The 18087-nt window shown below is 41.3% G+C and overlaps 1 protein-coding gene across 1 annotated transcript in view; it reads right to left on the bottom strand.

The window, feature by feature from the left end:
- The window catches only part of LOC134215876 (FMRFamide-related peptides), an 83672-nt gene extending 80889 nt beyond the window's left edge, over nt 1-2783 (bottom strand). Inside the window, exon 1 of the mRNA XM_062694968.1 lies at nt 2548-2783. The gene's annotated coding sequence lies outside the window, so the exon portion shown is untranslated. The remainder of the gene's footprint in view (nt 1-2547) is intronic.
- Between the last annotated feature and the right edge of the window lie 15304 nt (nt 2784-18087).

The following is an 18087-nucleotide window of genomic DNA, read 5'->3' as shown; positions in this document are numbered from 1 at the left end:
GGCTAATGATTTGCCATGCATAGGGTAAATGATGTATCTTGGACAAGAGCAGGACATACATTAGAAAATATATCGAGATTGAATAGTATAAACCAATTGAAAACCACTTGGTTCATCCAAATAAATAACCTATGATTAGTCTTGTGTCTCCATTGCCCAATTTTTGAGTAAATTACGTTTACTAGGTGTAAACTGTGATATACTGCGAACTGAAATATTTTCTTTTGGACATCAAATATATAATTTCGACATGGAAAATGCATATATTTTGGACAGAGTCATTTTCTCCTAATTTAAAAATGGCTACCTACAGATCTCAATAGTATAACTTACCTACACGTATCCACATCCATTTAAATGCATTTATTTGCTTAACTGACATAGATTAAACCAGAAATTAACATTGTTTCGCAATCTTATCGATATCATTGAAAACAGCCTGAAAGTTGGCAATAAATGGTTCATCCATGTACTGTACATGGGGTGACCAATAAATGTCTGATGCATAAAAACATAACTTCATTTTGGTCACTCCTTTTCATCCGCCTCAACCTCATGTTAAGCGATTGGAATATGTTAGTATCTCAATTACAATCAAACTTTGGCCGCAGGACCTCAAGATTGCCGTTTGAACCAATTTAAACGTGTTTCAGGTGCATGTTACGAAGAGTCCTATAATGCATGTTCTCCTGCATACTGGCGTCCAGCAGGCACTTTGGTAGAAAGCTTTACATTTTAGATAATTTTAAAGATAAATAATAGTTGATTTGTGAATTCTCATCAGGAGCCGCTAGAGTTGAGGTAAAAGTATGCAATGATCATACTTTCGATAAAAATTTCCTACACATTATCTAAAATTGATCGAAGAAGCTCAGGCTTGTCCAAAATATGTACATGTCCAAAATATATCATTTACCCTATGTTAACTCTACTCCACCAAAATTGGTTTATAAATATAATATTGAATTTTTATTATTCCTAAACAGAGCTGAAAATGGGTCAAAACGGGATAAAATGGGGCAATATGGACCACTTTTATTTATCTCCAGCCCACAAAACCCCTTTCAATCGATTTATCAGACGTTTTCCCTTCCCACACATTTTTTGTGGACTAAATCCGGCGGCGGTAAAACATCCATTTTTTCGCTCGATTTTTCCCATGGTATATAAGTATCGGCATAATACCAATTAGGGCCAAAATTACGGACAAAATACAAAAGGGTGCCCACTATTGAACCTTCTCCCTTAACTATTTGTTGCGATCATCTAAAATACGATAATTTGTAGCGTATCTAAAAAAATAATATAACGTACGTACGTGCTCCACCGCACCGCTCCGGAAACAACGCCCCTGATTCATTTCCAGAAAAATCAGTTCATACTATCCAATTTGTGTAAAACCATCATAATTTTTTGGTAGCATCTATGTGTTATTAAGATAGTTTGACTAATTTTCCTTATTTAAGGTCATGCGGGTATTAAATCATTCAAAATGTGTTTGATGAAAAATATTTACAATGAATTTATTTGAAAAATCGAACTTTCCTCTACAAAATATGTAGTACCAGTTATGTAGAAAAGGGTATCGATGGAAGTGTTCGAATGGAAGCTTTTCACCATACAACCATACAAGCTTACTTCAACTGCCCATGCTCACATAGTTTACGTAATTGCCCTTTTGCAGGTATTTGGGATGATTTAAGGACAAACATCGCAAATTTAAACCATTTCAAGTTCGTACGGTTATTTGTTCTGGTATAAACACCTGAAAATGTAGAAATTATAATAAATTTCTTTTTCTTTTTCTTCGATGGCTCTACATTCTAATTGTAACTTGCCCTGCGTGCCCTGAAATCCTTACTATCCCTTGCCTGCCAATTGCATGAATTTCTATTTTGTGTAGCAAGTATAATGAATACACTATGCCCAAGAAGCCAAGAATGTTTCCCACCCGAAAACATCCTAGGCCGAACCAGGAATCGAACATCTCCATATCCGGAATGTCAATCCTAAAAAAGCTCTAAATAATTTTCGATTCCTAGGCATTTGCTCGCAATGCTAACTGGTGACTCAATAGCAAACGTAAGTTCTAGTTATTGGTGTCTTTTCTTTTTGAATCAAATAACACAACTAAAAGGAGCAGTATATAAATGTTGGCTAAACTTATGCCGAGAGTTGTATTGTTGTTTCGATCATTATTAATTTGAACAGGAGAAATTCAATTGCACTGTACAATAAACGGAGAAACTTGACAACGCTGATCTCCCATTCACACTTTCAACACATTTCCACAGGAAGGGTTCCAATGTCTTTCTTTGAATTTGTATCTGTCTGCAAGATCAGACCGAGAATCACCATTTTTGTTAAAAAAAACACTTCTCGTGTGCCGCTGTAAGCTTGTAAAATACAAGAAATCCATTGTAAGTTATTATAGCCCTGAGACTGTAAACGTATGATACTATGATTGTAAATAGTAATGTCATTATCATTAAATTCGATTGAGAATCGAGGAAGCAGATATATAATGCAACTATTTCAAACACTCACCAAAACTAATATAACGACCAAATAAATATCCACAGGCAGCAACTGAGCAACGATACTGTCAAGTTCAAGTTTCCGCCTTATAAACTAAGTTCACTTCGAATGCACACAGTTTTCAGATAAATGTTCTCATTGTAGCAATGTATATCCTTTCTCCGGCGGCAGCACCTGTGGCCAGTGTGAGCGCATCCGCCTTATTAAGCTTTGTACTACGCTCCAGTCTTCACTAACAGTTTTTATCTTCTGACCGCAAAGCAGAAAATCACATCGGTTTTATAACTCTGGCGGAAGTTGGATTTCTTGCAGAACATGTGGTCCGGGAGAAGCACAGTAGCACGCACTTCTACCCAAAGCCAACGGCTGGCACAGCCATGGCAGGCGGACGTCAGGCTCCCACATGCTACTTACCATGAGCGCGAGCGGTTGCTGGCTGTGGGTATCACGATTACAGATTATCATTATTAGCTTCACCACAGTTATTAACAGCTTCACTGGCGCTTCCTTCGCAAGAATTAACGCTCACAGTGTTGATGAACGGTGAAATTTGAATCCTCATTTACGCAGAAGGATCACACTGTCGTGCTACATGCTGCTGGAGCCCAATATCAGATGAGTATAGGTCAGTCACCAGCTCTAGGAGGAGATGCTGTCGGGCAAACGCATAGATATCATGAGTAGATTATAATATCAACATCGTCTCTGTAAAATACAGTCACCGATTTTCAAACGAAACCTCCCACATAAAACATTTTGATGAAACATGAAGACATTATATGAGTCTTGAATGTGGTCTTCTTGGGTTCACCCTTCTAGAGCGTTTTGCATTTTATTTTCTGTTGAATATTGCAGCTAAAACTGATATTCGTGTTGTTAAGTGAAGAATGTTGCGATAGACTCTAAAATAAAAGCTCTATTAAATAGATACACATGGAAAAGTGTGTGAGAATATTGTACAAGTGATTAAACATGTGATTTTTTAAAAATGTTTTTCGGGTGACATTTTATTGTCATTATATAGCTCCTTAAAGCTCCCATTTTCATCCCATCGAAAACAAAGCAATGAAAAGGAATTTGATTTTGTGTTTTTTTTTTCAACAGGGAGCACGTATGCTAGCAAAAATAAGCAACGAGATTGGTTCTGTATTTCTCAGTTTTGCGATGAGATGAATATATGTTCAGTGAGATGGAAAAAGGAACAGCTCCCCTATGAGATTGAAGTGGTCAAAGTGAAGATGACACACTAAGTTTTTTTTTAAATAAAGGCATGTAACTAATTAACTGATAAGAAGGCCATAGTCGCTAGTTCACAGAACTGATACTACAGACTCAGTTATGAGCCTCTCGGATAAATAGATCCAACGAAATATAACAGATTCCATGCTACGGTTGGTTGATTCTTCCTGATGGTGCATCGGTAAACAAAAAATATGCTTCGGTCTCGGGGCAGCTCTTTTAAGTTGGTCAATATTTGTGTTAGAGTGAGATGCTAGAATTATTATCAAGAAAGGAACAGATTTTTTGATAAATTTTGGCACAGGATCTCTACAGCACGAATTACATAGGGGAACTGCTCCGTTTTCCATCTCACTGAGCATGTATCTCGTCGCGAAACAAAGAAATACGGCACCAATTTTGTTGTTTTTTTGCTAACATGCGTGCTTAGTCTTCTTCTTCTTCTTCTTCTTCTTCTTATTGGCATTACATCCCCACACTGGGACAGAGCCGCCTCGCAGCTTAGTGTTCATTAAGCACTTCCACAGTTATTAACTGCGAGGTTTCTAAGCCAGGTTACCATTTTGCATTCGTATATCATGAGGCTAACACGATGATACTTTTATGCCCAGAGAAGTCGAGACAATTTCCAATCCGAAAATTGCCTAGACCGGCACCGGGAATCGAACCCAGCCACCCTCAGCATGGTCTTGCTTTGTAGCCGCGCGTCTTACCGCACGGCTAAGGAGGGCGTGCTTAGTGCTCACTGATGAAAAAAATCACAAGAATAAGAAACAAATCAAACACCTTTTCGTTGCTTTGCTTTTCGTGGGATGAATAACTATGAGAAGTAACCCTAATTAAGGAAAAAAGTATACAATGGTACTGAATTTTTGGCATAAAAAGCCTTGCAAGTTGATAATACTTAATTATAGAATGACATTTTTTTATTCTTCGCGGAACATTCGAAAGTGTATCCACTCACAAATCCGCTCACCCCTTTTTGGTACTTTATGTAGGTGTATCGAAACAAATGATAACACAATCAGGACCATTTTTTCCAGAATGAGTCAATGCTATATGCAGGGGACCTTGCAACAATTAAGTGTAATATCATTATTATCATTATCAACTTTAAAAAGCATTTTTTAATTTTTTTTACCAAAATAATGCAAGTTCATGGAAATAAAAAAACGGATTCGTTCTAAATATTCTTATGGAATCATTTGCTTGAGAAACTGTATATAAAAAACAAAACCTAAAACAAACAAATTGGCACCGATTTTTTTATTTCTTCGATACAGATAAATAGTTATATATAACAACTATAACCTATAGGTAACACTCGATGCCCTTGGACACTTTCAGTTGGGAAACGGCAAGCAGTACTCCATAATTGCTCTCCAAAGTGCTTGTACATAATGTAGTTTTTCAAACAAACGAAAAAAAATCAATACTTGTCTGAACATTTTGTTTTTTTTTTCATGTTTCTTGTCAGAATAGAGGAAGGAGGGGCAATATGCCCTAGCTAAGCATAGGCTGCTTTTATGCCTTAGCTATAACGATTTTCATGGGTGTTTATACCTCACGCAACAGTTAAACAATATAGCTGGCTGATGCCATATTAAAATTAGAAAAAAATCTCAATCAAATTGATAATACATACATATTCACATTTCAAAAAAGTGGTGATATTTCGTTGCTGGAAAACTCATGAGGCAAAACGCCTTTTAGCCGGCAGCTCTTAGGGAACAACGTACCACGCGTCGGCGCATCAGCATTCTATTATGGACAGTGCGTGGAGACGCGAGTACATTGTAGGATAGTTCCACTAGGGCGTTTTGCCTCGCCGAAATGTTAAATGTTTCATCAAAATGTGGAAAATTTCAGTTTTTCCTACATTCCTATCTATTTTTATTTTTATTAAGGCTATCTCAAACATGGTAAATATAAGTGAATATCTGAAAGTCGTTTTGCCCCGGGGGCGTTTTGGGGCCTCTTCCCCACGCATTTTTAGACAAGGATACAGAATATATAAAAAAAATCATTTTGGCTAAAAAAGTCACATATGCCGTTTTTTTTTTCAAACAAACGATTAATTTATTTCCACTATTTAAATTGATCCCTTTTGTTAGGAATGCATGAAATCATTATGTACGCATATGTGTACGAGCCCTATATCCACTGGAACTAAATTCATTTCAAAATTCCCAGAAATGAAAAGAAAAAAATCCACTCTGGAGGTGCAAATCTGATAGCGCGTCTTTTCTTCATATTATAAGCGGCTCACAACGGCGTCTGATCCCCATGTTAGAGGCGACGGATCATTATCCAATTGCAAAAATTCTACGCAAATACGTTGCAGTTAACAAGAAAGGAAAATGTAAAGCAAACGGATGGCTTCAACTGCAATAGACTAGGCAATATATAAAGGACTACGATTGGAAAGTAGAATCTTGGAACGTGAGAACCTTGAATGATCCCGCACGTGTTGGGCTCCAGTTAGCCTTGCGAGCGAAGGCATACCGATTGAGAATTGAACCGAAGATGGCGAGTTCAATTCTCGTTCAGAATCAGGATGGTTCCCCAACATACGATGTAGATCGGGCTTTTTTTGTTCAATCATATTCCCCTACCAGCAATAATTGTCTGTGACTTGGGACCTTTTCCGCTGTTAGAGGGATGGCTAATGTTTATTTTCACCGCTGTACCGTCACTTTTCCACTGTTCAAAAAAGTCTCGAAGTGTTCCTTCCACTTGGCAGCAACTTCGGTTTAATCTGTCAGCAAATTCATTCAATTATTTAGTTTACATCTAAACAGATAACACTGAATCAACAATACACGGTTCGAGGCCGCATCTCTCGTTCGCCGTAGAGCTGGGCGAGCTCGTGGTTCATTCTTCGCCGCCACACATCGTCTTCTTGCACACCGCCAAAGAAGGCCCTAAGCACCCGTCTCGCGAATACTCCGAGTGCTCGCAAGTCCTCGAGCATTGTCCATGTTTCATGTCTGTATGGAACGCAAAATTCATTTTGATGTGAAAATTATTATCCTATATATAACATTAACAAGCGTTAACTTCAACAAGCCACCAAAAATTAAATTTATAAGCTACAATCATCAAACATTGGAATCAGTTCAAGCGAACTAAAAAAATTCGAAGTTTTGTCCGGGTTCCCGCCATTGTGCGCCATCTCAATTCAGTGTTGGGAAAAACTCAAAATCTCAAAACTCAAGAATCGATTCAAATCAAGCGAGAGTTGAGACGCACCCAAATCAGTGTCTAAAAACTGATGGCTGAATTGAATCAACCGAATCAACCATTTGAATCATAGTAGGTTTTCTTTTGTTCTTTTGTTTCTGTTGAATTGACGTTCATCGCATAGAACAATGGATACTCTTGCATGTATAAACAAAAAATTGCCCCCAAATTGTTTTTAAACCCATTCCGGAGCTAACTTACTTTTTGGAAAACAAGTGAAACGAGATTGTTAGCGCGGGAGGGCTCGATTATTGAGATTTGTGAATGATTTTACCGCAGACAAACAGACATAACACTTGTGAAATTTTCATCGTTCACTCATGTACTGGTCAAATTAAACAACGATTAGTTGGCAAATCGATCACTCGTAGCGCGTGCATCGAATTTGCTCGAATTTGACGTTTCCTCGCTGCCACTGATTCGTGATTTGGCTAACTTTGTTAAAATAACAGATGTCGTTAGTGTTTGTACGACGATGAATTTGATGAATAAATGTTCAATGTGTTATGTCTGCTTGTCTATTATTTTGCCAACGCTGCATATGAACGTGAATGATTTTCGATACGCTCTTCAAAAGTTATGCAAGTATTCGCTCACGATAGTGTCCAAATCAGACTAGAAATTATCACGTATCATATGAATGAATCCACACATGTGCTGTTTTCAGAACATTTTCAAATTTTGAATTAAATCATGCTGTTCGTCCAAGAATCAGACAATTATACCTAGTCATGTTCATATGAACAAGTCATAGGAACAAAGCATTCATCATTCAAAATGGTGCCAAACGAACAGAGCAGCATACTGCTCACATGTTCATTTTTGCAATTCCTGATCATAATACCTGGTTTACAGTTCGTCTTTGAGTGATGAAACAGATAAAACGGCCTAGTTTTCCATGCCATCGAAATGAGTGCTTTAATGAACATTAATGAATCAGACCGCATCGTGCTTTCGTGCTGTGCGGTTCTTTCTCTCTTTGCGGAAGGAAGTTTTTAATACTACCCGAAGCTATTTTAATTTCAACGGTGCTTCTTAGCGCTATTTGTACCCACTGATCCCGTTACGATCTTTGCAAGGACCCGTGCCTTCGTCTTACGTTGGACCCGTTTGCGGAAGTAAAATTCCGACAAGCGGTGGTAATCCTGCAGGGACACCGTTCTGGGTAAAAACCTCTTAGAAGGTCACGTCTCCAAGCTCAGCCATGAGCATTAATAAAAACAAGAGGAAGGGGAGTCTCTGAATTCTCCACTTCCTTCAAAGAAACAAGGTTTCAAGACCGTCCTGCCAAAGCGCGGAAAAAATAGAAGGAAGCTGGAGAATTCAGATATTCCTTCTAACTCTAATATTGAAATAATTCTTCTCCAATCGAACTGAGCAATCAGTTCGATTTGATTAATGATGAAATTGAGCAAATCGAATATACCTCTAGCCCAGGTGATTCGATTCATGCGAAAAGCAAAGGATTCCGCCAATTGTGGTATCTGTATCGGAATGAGATTTTGAGTAACCTTCAGGGGATCAAGGTTTCATTTCAGATTGCTAGGAAGGGTGACTGCCGCGTTTTGCCGGGATCCTTTGACGATCGCAAACGTCTTCTTCAGTATTTAACTGAGAAGCGCCATAAATTCTTCACATACGACGACAAAACTGAGCGATTGTTCAAAGTCGTCTTGAAAGGTCTCCCCAGTGATGATAAATCACTGGATGAGATTAAAATTGAAATTTCTGAATTACTTGGATTTTCACCAGTCCAAATAATTAAGATGAAAAAGAAATCCCACTCTGGTGCTTCCCAAAGGGGCATTTCCCAAGAATTTTATTTAGTTCATTTTAACACAAGTGAACTAAATAATACGAAAAGTTTGGAAAAGGCCTGTATTATGTCCCATGTCCGTGTTACGTGGGAACATTTCCGCAGGCCTGGGGAAATTTCCAAAACCCCACCCAGTGCCGTAAGTGCCAAAAGTGGGGTCATGGAACCAAACATTGTCACATGGATGCTAAATGCATGATTTGTGGTGGAACCTCTCACGCCAAGGACGCATGTCCTGTGAGAGAAGATTCAATAAATTTAAATGTGCAAATTGTGGGGCAATCATAAATCCAATTTCTGGGAATGCCCTTCACGCAAAAGTTTTGAATTCCCGTGCAAAATTGATGACGGAAATTCCAATCGGATCCCAGATTCGACAGGTAGAAATTTTCAAACGCTCAAATTTCGAAACCAGTTACCGGTCGAGCAATTCATACCCACCACAATTCACAAACAAATTTTGCCGCTCGTCAACGGGTAGCAAGCACTTCAGTAAATTCCAATTTTTCGAATGTACCTACGTATGCAAACATCGCTGCTGGTAGACAAAATTTCTCTTCTCAAAATGAGGTTTATACCCATGTCCCAACGGAAAATAACGCTCATGTTGCCGATTCAGGTAGCATGACTGCTTCCGATTTTGATTTTTTAACTGAACAATTGCATCACATGATTGATGCAATGTTCAAAGCAAATACCATTCCTGAAGCTGTTCAGGTTGGTATAAAGTACACACAAAAAATTGTTATCGGACTCCGTTTTAATGGATCTAAATAATTGTGTGAAAGTTCTAAATTGGAATGCCCGCTCTCTAAAGGGTAAGGAAGATGAATTATTCAACTTCCTAACAGTTCATAATGTGCATATTGCCATTATAACAGAAACTTATTTAAAACCAGGACTCTCCATTAAAAGAGATCCAAATTATTTTATCTACAGAAATGATCGTCTTGACAGCGCCTGTGGTGGGGTCGCCATTGTCATTAATAGACGTATCAAACATAAATTATTTTCTTCGCTTTTGAAACCTTGGGAGTTTCTGTTGAAACAAATTTTGGTCAATTTTCCTTCATTGCAGCCTATTTGCCTTTTCAATGCACTGGGCAGCAAAAGAATTTGTTGAAAGCTGATCTTCAAATTCTGACTCGCAACAAATCAAAATTCTTCGTAATTGGTGACTTCAATGCCAAATACCGTTCATGGAATAATGCTCAAAGCAATTCCAACGGCAAAATTTTATTTGAAGATTGTTCTGCGGGATATTATACTATTCAATATCCCAATGGCCCTACTTGTTTTTCTTCCAGTCGAAATCCTTCTACAATTGATTTAGTTTTAACGGATTCAAGTCAGCTGTGTGGCCAATTGGTAACTCATGCTGACTTTGACTCTGATCACCTTCCTGTGACATTTGAAATCTCACAAGAAGCCATTTATAATCCAATCAGCTCTACTTTTAATTATCATAGAGCTGATTGGGATTTATATAAAGCATATATCGATAGGAATTTTGATGTTACTATTCCTTTGGATACCAAAAGTGATATTGACAATGCGCTCGTATCTTTGACAAATTTAATTGTCGAAGCCAGAGGCATTGCAATTCCTAAATGTGAAATTAAATTCAACTCCATTATTATTGGCGACGATCTTCAGCTACTGATCCGTCTTAAAAATGTGAGGCGAAGGCAATACCAAAGAACTCGCGATCCCGCGTTGAAAGTTGAAAGCAAAATGAAATTAAAAAACATATCGCTATTCTGAGAAATACCAACTTTGAGAATAATGTCTCGAAGTTGGATCCCAGTTCGTAACTCTTTTGGAAATTAACAAAAATTCTTAAAAACCTCAAAAGCCAATTCCAGCGCTTAAACAGGGAAATAAAATTTTATTAACAAATGGCGAAAAGGCTCAAAAACTTGCTCAGCAGTTCGAGAGTGCCCATAATTTTAGTCTAGGTCTCACTAGTCCAATTGAGGATCAGGTTACACGGAGCTTCGAAGACATTCTCAACCAAGATAATGTTTTTGACCCTTCGTTGGGAACTAACTTGGATGAAGTGAGATCTATTACTAGAAAATTTAAAAATATGAAAGCCCCGGGTGATGATGGTATTTTCTACATACTTATCAAAAAACTTCCTGAGAGCTCTTTATCCTTTTTGGTTAATTTATTTAACAAATGTTTTCAATTGGCATACTTCCCAGATAAATTGAAGAATGCCAAAGTTGTTCCAATTTTGAAGCCAGGCAAAAATCCAGCCTAGCCTTCTAGTTATCGCCCAATCAGTTTGCTTTCTTCAATAAGCAAACTGTTCGGAAAGATTATTTTAAATAGAATGATGGTCCATATTAATGACAGTTCTATTTTTTGCTGATGAGCAATTTGGTTTTCGCCATGGGCATTCAACCACTCATCAGTTATTAAGAGTTACGAACTTAATTCGGCTCAACAAATCTGAAGGATATTCGACTGGAGTTGCTCTTCTTGATATAAAGAAAGCATTTGACAGTGTTTGGCATGAAGGTTTGATTGTAAAATTCTTCTTCTTCTTCTTATTGGCATTACATCCCCACACTGGGACAGAGCCGCCTCGCAGCTTAGTGTTCATTAAGCACTTCCACAGTTATTAACTGCGAGGTTTCTAAGCCAAGGTTACCATTTCTGCATTCGTATATCATGAGGCTAACACGATGATACTTTTATGCCTAGGGAAGTCGAGACAATTTCCAATCCGAAAATTGTCTAGACCGGCACCGGGAATCGAACCCAGCCACCCTCAGCATGGTCTTGCTTTGTAGCCGCGCATCTTACCGCACGGCTAAGGAGGGCCCCATTGATTGATGAATTTTAATTTTCCTCTGTACATTATTAAACTGATCCAAAATTATTTATCAGATCGCTCACTGCAGGTAAACTATCAGAATTCTAAATCTGATAGATTACCTGTAAGACTAGTGTTCCCAAGGCAGCATACTGGGGCCCATTTTGTATAACATTTTTAATTCTGACTTACCTTATTTACCACCAGGGTGTCAAAAATCTTTGTTTGCAGATGACACAGGTCTCTCGGCCAAAGGGCGTAGCCTTCGTGTCATTTGTAGTAGATTGCAAAAAGTTTGGATATTTTCTCCACTTACTTGCAAAAATGGAAAATTTCCCCGAATGCTTCCAAAACTCAGCTTATAATTTTTCCACATAAGCCGAGAGCTTCTTATTTGAAACCTTCTAGCAGACATATTGTCACTATGAATGGGGTTCCAATTAATTGGTCTAGCGAAGCTAAATATTTAGGACTTCTGCTAGATCAAAAATTAACTTTTAAAATTCGGATTGAAGGCCTTCAAGCCAAATGTAACAAATATATTAGGTGTCTATATCCACTTATAAACAGAAAATCAAAACTTTGTCTTAAGAACAAACTTTTGATTTACAAACAAATTTTAGACCTGCCATGTTGTATGCTGTGCCAATATGGACTAGTTGCTGCAATACCAGAAAGAAGGCACTTCAGAGGATGTTACGTTAGTACCTATTAGCATACATAATTAGTTAATTGACATGAATGTGCAATCAATCACTGAATACCACCCTAAATGACAGCTGTGATAACAAGATATGCCGCATGGGCTTAATTAAGATACGGCGAACAAGATCAGCGAAAAACAAACGTCATCAAAATCGGTGAACACCTACTTCCGTCAACGTCATTCCGCATTCTACGCCGCCGTCAGCAGCAAAGTTGCGCATCAAAAAAAAAAAATGAGAAAAGTGGCCGTACGAACGGAAAAAAATCGTCCTAGGAAGCGGACGAAGGGCGAGAGGGCTTAAGAAATCGAGGAAGGAATTCCTGACGATATAGGAAAAAAATATTAACAGCAATTGAAATTGTTTCCCTCATTCGCACCGATTGTGCCATCCGGACCGTAATTGTGACAGCACGTGGGGACATATTTAAAGTCTAACAGACTGCTCGCTTTGAATCCCAGAGACGAATCCGGACGGGCGGGTGGACTAAAGAATACTAAGGTGAGTTGAACCTTACATCACGAAGCGCAAACTAGATCCTTTATGGTGCTGACTTTCCCTACAGCACGTCGGAACACTCCCGGTACCGTAAACCAGAAAGGGCAAGGCATTAAATCGATCGGGGCAGATCATAGCTAATTGAGTACCTATACAAAGAGCACACCCGAAATCAAACCAAAGGTGAGTCACTCCGCACAGATGTGAGAAACCTGCCAGCTCACACTTTTTCCTCCGTAGCTCAAGGACACAGCACCGTAATCCTTTCATTCGCGGCTCGCACGACAAAAGGCCTTCACAAGGAGTAAGTCGATCCGAATAGAAGTGCCAACAAAACAACTAACGGATGCAATCCGGCAGGGCCTTTTCTATATTTTGCAGATCGGTCACGGTAAACGGCCTTAGCCTCCCGAAAGGTAACCGCCGTGGGCGTTTCGAAGACTGTGGGGATCGAAGTCTGAAGCCGGAAAACCATCATTCAACTGTCGTGCTGGGAAGAGTTCGGCATTGCGCGAGAAGGTACGGAAGCTTGAACCGGAAAGAGAAGGACACGGACGGAGAGAAGGAGAAGGACACGGACAGCACCCGCTGGAAGAGCGATTGGCGTATCGCTGCCAATGACAAGACGAATCTTCACGCCACTTCAGAAGCACAGAGGTTCACCATTTCCTCGCGATACGAGATGCGCTCGACCGAATCCAGGTGGGAAGAACGAGAGCGGCACTGAGGATGCGGCAGCCGTGAGTGATAGTTTTAAGAAATTGAAACGAAGATGTAAGAAGACCAGGCATGCTAATCGAGTAGGAGAGTAGGAAGTCAGAAGAACGTTGAGAAGTTATGTAAATGGGTGAAATATAGGATGATATGATTGCACACTAAATTATGTTTTGTGGCGTTTATTGTTGCTAGCCGGACCGACTAATCCCCTTTTCGTCACGGAGAGGTCGTTTCACAACACTGGCGCCCAACAAAACGAACCATTTAGTTTGTGGTTTGTAGATTTTTGAGTTTTTAGAAATTTGTGTTTAGTTTGTGGCACAATTTCTGTTTAGTAACACGTTAAGAACCTACCACTTATTTTATTAGTTGGCTAATTTTAGACCTTAAGGATCATGGATCCAGCAAGCCTGACAGAAGAGGAAATAGGTTACGAATTGGCGTTGCGCCACGTAACTAATCTTGGTTCACTTCCTCGCAGGGCGAGAGCCGTCCGTTTGCGTGCTCTTATGCAGGAAGATGAAATTAAAAACACAATTTATGACACTTCTTCTCACGTTATGGAAGCTGTCGACAATATCAGTCAATGTCAATCGGAAGTAAGCAAAATAGTTTCGGAACTCGACGGAGCCTTCAAGCGTGGTGACCTTCCAGCAGTGCGTGTAATACGATCGCGTTTAAATCCTTATCGAGATCGGTTAGCCATCGTGGATCCTCCGACTGATCAAAGTGAAACGCTACATTGTCGCTACTAGAGCAGTTTTCGTTGGAGGATACAGACGACGCATTGGGCAGAACGAAGAAACAGGTGAGAACAAAAGTGAACAGTGATAGTGCGAAAAACACTGGTGCTGTTCCCAAAGGAACGATGCAGACTTCCACATCACCCGGAGCAAACTTTCGAGGATTCGACGAGAACGGAGATCCAAGGGAGCAGTCGAATGAAGAAAATCAAGATTTCGTCATCCAAACCGAGGAAGTTAGACAACAATCCAGATCGACGCCAACAATGACCGATCCGTTAGCAGCACTTCCAACGCGAAATAGTTCAAATGTCCAGGGCAGTGAACACGGAGCAGAATCCCTAGAAGTTCAACGAGTCAATCGAGGAAGAGGTTACAGGAATGCGAGTCAACGTCCAACGGTGCAGAGTAGCAGGTATAGCCTACAGAAAGAATCCAGCATGCGTGAGCCAACGTTCAGTAGCTTCGCTCCACCTCCGTATGAGTCGAGAACAGAAGCAGTCGAGCCAGACGTTAGGGAGGATTTACACTTCCAGGAGTACAATCAGCTGCGCAATGAGTTGCTGCGCAATCTGAATCAGCGATGGGAAAACCGCGCTCCGTATCGAAACCAAGGTTGGCAAGATAACGTTCCGAGGCCGCTGTTCGAGGAAAGGAGGACGCTGAAAGCAATTCACAACTGGCCGTTCCGCTACAAGGGGGAAAAGGATGGCTCATCGCTGAACACATTCCTGCAACGAGTAGAAACATTCGCCGCATCAGAAGAGATCGCAGATAATTTGCTGCTGAAAAGTGTCAAACATTTGCTGTTGGACGATGCTCTCAACTGGTACAGCACCATGTATGCTACAGGTGTATTCAGTTCCTGGGAGGATTTCAAACGCATAATCAGAGACGAGTTCCTACCAGCAAGCTACGCTTAAATTTTGAGGGCAGTGGCCTACCACCGCATACAAGGCGAGGAAGAGCCGTTCAACAAATTCTACCAGGACATCTCGACTCTATTCCAATACGTTGATCCACCGATGAGCGATCTGGAGAAGCTGTTCATAATCAAGAAGAACATGAATTCAACGTACGCGCCCATCGCCGCTTCGCAGAACTCCATGCGATTGCTGGTGAAAGCATGTAAGGAACTGGATGAACTCCGAAAGCTGCAGCAATACCAGCGGCGGATCTCGCTGCCTTACGGTGCTTTGATAGAACCAGCTTTAGCAACTCCAAATCCGTCACAGCGTCAAGCAAAACCACAGCAACCATTGCAACGTTTTGGAAGAGTCCATGCATTGGAAGTAGACAACGCGCAGAGCTACACAAGTGGTGAAGTACCGGTGGAAAGCGACTGTCCAGAAGAGGAGAGAATAGACCAGCGTATGGAGGCGATACTACAGCAAGTGAACGCTCTCAAACTACGATTCGACCGTCGTGAAGCAGTAGGTAGGCAAGTTTTCGACCAGCAGCGTCAACAATCGTCGGACGGTAGTTCCAATCTCCAACAAGGACAGATGCCTGAAGCAACAATCGCTCGTGGGCCACCTGCGGTGATAATGTGCTGGAATTGTGACGAAGAGGGACACCGCTTCATGGATTGTGCTAAACCACAGGCTGTGCTGTTCTGCTACCGCTGTGGACAGAAGGGATTCTCGCTAAGAAGCTGTCCAACGTGCCGTCAACGTTCGGGAAACGCGATAGCGGGGAACCAATAACCGAGGGAGCAGAGTCCTCGCATCAAGTCAACGATCCCTCAACAATACCAGACACACTCGAGATCAATTCACTGATCATCAACCCCGACAATGACAATCGCCCTCACGCAGTAGTAGAAGTTCTCGGCAGGCAGATTACAGGGTTACTCGATAGTGGCGCCAACTGCTCCATCCTAGGAGGCGATCACACGAGATTAGCACAGGAGTTAGGACTACAGAAAACAGCACTTGAAGGAGGAATACGAACAGCCGACGGCACCGAGCACAGGATACAGTCCTACACTCGGCTACCGGTAGCCTACAACAACAAGAACGAAGTCGTCACCATGTTGCTACTCCCAACTTTGCCGACGTGTGTGATTTTCGGAATGAACTTCTGGAACACTTTCGGCATAAAGCCTATTTGTTGTACCATGACACTGCAAGACGAGAAGGAAGAGAAGTCAAAACAAGAAGCGACAAAGGAGTTATGCACGAAAGAGCACATTCGACTCCAGGAAGCAATAAGTAAATTCCCGAAAGCAGAACCCGGAAAGCTGGGCAGAACGGATCGCTATACCCACCGCATCGACATAGGAGACGCAAAACCGCGGAAACAACGCTACTACCCGATGTCGAAGTACGTGCTGGATGAAGTGAACAAGGAGATCGACCGTATGCTGGAACTCGACGTGATTGAAGAAGCACTATTCTCGCCGTGGAATAATCCGTTAGTAGCTGTGAAAAAGAAAACTGGTCAATATCGAGTATGCCTAGACGCGCGTCACCTCAACTCGGTGATGGTAAACGAAGGGTATCCAATACCTCAGATATCTGCGATCATGAATAATCTCAGTGGTTGCACATACATCTCAGCGATCGACCTGAAAGATGCCTTCTGGCAGCTACCGCTGGAAGCCAGTTCTCGTCCAGTCACAGCGTTTACGGTGCCACAGAGAGGTCACTTCCAGTTTAAGGTCGTGCCGTTTGGTCTGTGCACGGCGAGCCAGGCTCTGGCGCGTCTCATGACCCACTTGTTCGCCGATTTAGAGCCCCATGTGTTTCATTACCTCGATGACATCATCATCTGTTCCCGTACTTTCGATGAACACATTAGGATGCTAGAGAAGGTCGCCCAACGGTTGAAGGATGCGGGACTGACTATCTCCGCCGATAAATCGAAGTTTTGTTTGGAAGAGATGAAGTACCTGGGGTACGTGCTCAATCAAAGTGGATGGAACGTCGACCAGGAAAAGATTGAGTGCATAGTTCGGTTTCCAGTTCCGCAGTGCAGGAAGGAGGTACAACGGTTTCTGGGCATGTCTAACTGGTATCTCAGGTTCATAGCGAACTTCTCGAGAATCGCAGTTCCTCTCACGGAGCTAACAAAGACAAAAGCGATGTTTCGCTGGACAAGTGAAGCGAACGAAGCATTTCTGAAGCTCAAATCAGCTCTCGTATCGGCACCAGTTCTAGCGATGCCCGAGCACTGCAAGCCATTCGCCATCGCTTGGCGACGTGGCAATAGGTGCTGTTTTGACCCAGGAAACTGGCGGCGAAGAACACCCCATCGCATATTTTTCGCAAAAGCTATCATCCTCCGAGAGAAAATACTCAGTAACCGAGCGGGAGTGCCTCGCCGTTATCAGAGCGATTGAGAAATTCAGAGCGTATGTGGAAGGAACAAAGTTTACGGTGCACTGCGATCACTCGGCGTTAAGCTATCTCAAGTCCATGAAGAACCCGACGGCGCTCATGAGTCGCTGGATACTGAGACTTAACGCATTCGATTTTGATATCAAATACCGGAAGGGAGTAATAAACACAGTTCCAGACGCACTGTCGAGAATTGTAAACGCACTAGTGTTTTCGGTAGATGCTTCGGTCGATCAGTGGTATCAGCGGTTGGTTCAACGAGTACAGCAAGAGGGTGGCAAATTCCCGGATTTCCGCGTGGTGAACCAAGAACTCTACAAGAACTGCAGTTGCAAGAACCAAGAAGGAGCAGTAGAGCATAAGTGGAAGAAGGTCGTGCCACTCAATCAGCGAGCAGAAGTAATTGCGAAGTTCCACGATTCAA

This window comes from Armigeres subalbatus, chromosome 2 (assembly GCF_024139115.2).
Source record: "Armigeres subalbatus isolate Guangzhou_Male chromosome 2, GZ_Asu_2, whole genome shotgun sequence".
Lineage (NCBI taxonomy): Eukaryota > Metazoa > Arthropoda > Insecta > Diptera > Culicidae > Armigeres > Armigeres subalbatus.
Note: the sequence above shows the minus strand (reverse complement) of the source record. Positions and strands in the feature narration are given on the sequence as shown.